This window comes from Notothenia rossii, assembly GCF_949606895.1.
Source record: "Notothenia rossii genome assembly, chromosome: 7".
Taxonomy (NCBI): Eukaryota; Metazoa; Chordata; class Actinopteri; order Perciformes; family Nototheniidae; genus Notothenia; species Notothenia rossii.
The window spans coordinates 68,570,251-68,574,170 of NC_136905.1; the positions used below are offsets into that span (position 1 = coordinate 68,570,251).

The following is a 3,920-nucleotide window of genomic DNA, read 5'->3' on the forward strand; positions in this document are numbered from 1 at the left end:
TCAAAGCAGGATCATATTTCATGCAGGAATAAGGAGAGTTCCAAAGGATTTTGAAGAAATAAAACACGAAAGAAGACAACTGAGCCAGGCCTTCCACTGAAGTTCCAGCAGCCTTTATTAAAAGTGCGGCATGATTGATAACCTGTCAGTCATCGGAATAATCACAACCAATCCCGTCTCTCGCAGCCAGCTCTGCTTCCCGCCCTCATCCTTTATGCCCCTATCACCCCCAACACATCCACTTGGCATTGAAAAACCTGTAATTGAATGAGTTTTTGTCATTATTGTGATTAATCATATTAATTTGAACTAATTAAGAGATGGTTCGAAGTTATGACAATTAGATTAATGAAATTAGTTTTAACTTTTTTTTCACCCAACCTAATAAAAAAGGGAAAATCGGACCCGGACTGTTACGAAACAGTTGGCAATCTGGATTTTGGGACTAATTGAATGTCTGATTTTATTAATGATGAAATTTATAAAAGTCCTTGAGGGGGAAATTAACGCAAATTCAGCTGCTAAGAGTGGAAAATTAATTAAAATTCCTGGAGATATTCCTGTCATTAAAGGCACAGGCCCTGTTAACCCTGATCCTACTGTGAATGGCTAGTGTGTGCATGCAGGGGCTCTGAGTGACTGGGGGAAGAAATATGGGTTTTTAGGGAGGATAAATAAGCTTTGACAATAACTCATTTTACTTAGGTTATAAGGGTTAGGGTGCTGGAACACTTTGCATTTACACAGGTTTTCCGTTTACATGATTTTTAACACTAAAATCTAATCAAATTCAGAACACATAAAATATCTTTACTCATTTTATAACTCTTCATTAGGCACATGTCTGCATCAAAGCAACAATAACCTAGACTTTAAATGGCAGACAGGGGTGGAAAGTGGAGGTTGCAAATAGGCTACGTTTACTGTTGTGACTGTAACACAATGTTTCTTGTGACACCTAATTTGACTATTTTCTTAAAACATTGTAATTTAAATGTTACTGGAGACCTTTCCATCTTCAGTCACCTACAGTAGGCCTACATTTAGAGTCGAATCCTCACAAGGGTAAAAGTCGTTTTTTAAAGCCCTGGAAAAAAATAACATGTAGAAAATCTGCTGCTGCAGCAGAAATTAAGCTGCTGTGGTTTCTGTAGCCGCAGGAGGGCAGAACTCCAGTGACACTTTAGAAAAGATGCTCAGGACTTGTATTTGTAACGGAGTAATTTCACTGTGTTATTAGTAGGCCTAATTTTACTTAAGTTGCCCAAAGGATCTTAGTAGGCTATAAGCTCCTCTCTCTTACAGTTGTAAAAGCTAATTACCCACACTTTTATTTTGTCATTATTTTCAACTGTATTAATATGATAGGGACATTACTAGTTGCTCAGCCAACGGTGGTCTTTCTCTGGGTTGCTCTCTTGCACCGAGCATCCAACATAATTTTCCGCATCGTCGTAAAGGGCTCCAACACTTAAGTCCAAACGAAGGTAAGAAAAAGCAACAGCAAGCCAATTCTTTAATACCAATGCAGTTATTTTTTGAAACCTCTGCAGTCGGTCTTTGGTAGGCTACATTGTAGGCTACCCAGTGAAATGGGTGAGTGCGTCGGGGTATAGGGCCAAACTGTGGGACTACGGTATATCCTAGCGATAGCTGAAAACGCAGACCGTTTTAAATCTTGAGGCCCGCAGTGCCCGCACGCTGGTGGAGAAGCGGCTAAGGAGCCTAGCTTCACTGACTGAATGCTACAGACTGTGGGGGGCGAAGACGCACCTGTGCCGGGGCAGGGCTAGCCGTTTGTACGCACTAGTAAGCCTGCAGAGATGCAATATACATTTTTTTATACCAATGAAAAAAAGAAAGACAAATGTTTGACTTACCTTATTCACAATCCCACAGACCAGTGATACAACTCTAACTCACCCAACAGGTGTGTGCGTGGTCTAGTTAACATGCTAAATGCTAACGTGCTCATGATGGATCCTCCAGCGGTGACTTCTGAGTTTACTGAGGAACTTTTACCTGTGATGAGGTGTGTGACACTTCAGCTCAACATGTTTGAAAAAGTTAAGGGAAACACTGGGAGACAGAGACTGCGTACTGGGTCCGAGAGGCTGAGTGGACTGGATATTTTACACTTTGGGAACTGAATAGGCCTACGTGCACAATATTCTCCTTCAGACAGGTGAGTAGGCTACAACAACACACTTGCTCCCCACATGAGAATGTTATTTGTTTGTTTTCCTTCAGCTGCTATGAAGGGTATATTTTGTAGGCTACTCTGTGTTGTGTTATGTGATTATGTTCTATTCTGATGTTGATTCAAGAAATGTCATGTTATTTCATTTATGTGGCTTGATTTTTCTTTTTGCACCCGTTGCGTTGTTTATAAAGTCTTTATCTATGGCTTTTTTGTTTAATTGTCTGAATTGAGTCTCTTTTTTCTTGTGAATTTAAGGCTGCACAGAGGTCAGTTATGGGCACAGGCTGCAAAGTGCATCTTTATTTAAAAGACAAATATCATCTGGTATATCGTTGGATTGGATATAAGGGCTCCCCGGTGTGTTGTGTTAATGAAACATTTATACTGACCAAATTGTTTACTTAGCATTTTAGTCTGCTTTGGTTCAGACTAAATACTCATAATAAAATATATTTCCAATATCCCAATGTTTTTCAGAAAGACGTGATTATAGTTAACTTTAGATTGCCACCATTAAATAAGAAAGTTAATTTCCATGTGAGTCAAACTGCAGTTTTTTGGGTCAATTCCAAGCAATCCCTGTCCTGTTGCTTGGCCGGTGCTAGTGATTGACACCCAGGTCAACCCCTGCCACTCCGGGTGCAGTGGGGGTCTGACACTTGTGTTGCATGGGCTCTGCGCGCACCTTCAGCTCTGCATATTCACCAGCCTGTCTTCCTCTCTGCAGGCCAATTCATAATTAACAGCTGTTGGCTTGTCAAGAGTGGCCCTGGCCGTGGCACACACACACATATATTTTATATTCACTGTGAAGACCCCCTTGCCATGGATGGATTTCAAAGGCCATGAACCCATCCTCTTTCCCTGAATGATGGACACTCACCTGAAAGCTCAAACATATACTTAGTCAACATACTCCCTCTCTCCCTCTTGCTTCCTCTCTCTCTCAGTTTCTGCATCTCTCTTTTCCTCTTCTCCCTCCTGCTCAGCACCTTCTGCCACCATGTCAGGAACTTTTGCATTAAGTCCAGTCCGTCTGGCCTGCGAAGAGGAAATATGAAAATGAAGTGTGGCCGCGGCTGGCCCTTTGCTATGTGTGTTTGTCATGCCTGTTTAGCTGAAGTTGAAATGTAAATATAGACCGCGGGAAATCTCTGCTGCGATAGACTGCTTGAAATTCTAATAAACAAGTAGCTGTCCACCTGTAATAAATGATACCCATAAAAAGGGGTGATTCCTTGAGCAGATAAAGATGAAAAGTAATTGTTTGTGCTCACACAAAATTAATCAGATCAAAACAGGGGCAATCATTTTAAAGAGACACCAGACCCATAAAAAAGGCAAAGCTGTGATAAAGTATTGGCTATCAGGCATGCAGTCTGGAGGTTAGCATTACAATAATATGGAGGGCCGGTATTCATGTGGCTGGAGATAGGATTATTGCATATATTCAAAGAGGGGGAAATGTTTATGGTACATACGTATACCAGCAGAGGTTCACAAAGACATTCACGACACAAGGTCATAAACGATGGAGAGTTTCATGACGGAGTTGATATGAAGGGATGTGTATAACGTTACAAACATTTAAATTAAAAAAACATTTATTTTAATACCTTTTTAAAAATATGACTTATTTAGAATTAGGTGGTAACAATCAATCAATGCATTACATACATTCTTTTAATGATCATTAGAAAAGCTAATTCATCTAGTG

At 40.5% G+C, this 3,920-nt stretch overlaps 1 long non-coding RNA gene across 1 annotated transcript; it reads left to right on the forward strand.

The window, feature by feature from the left end:
- The first annotated feature begins 1,316 nt into the window (after positions 1-1,316).
- On the forward strand, positions 1,317-3,406 carry LOC307046271. The gene is made up of 3 exons (XR_013810124.1): positions 1,317-1,809; positions 1,931-2,185; positions 2,931-3,406. It is a non-coding gene; the product is annotated as an uncharacterized lncRNA (long non-coding RNA).
- The last annotated feature ends 514 nt before the right edge of the window (positions 3,407-3,920 follow it).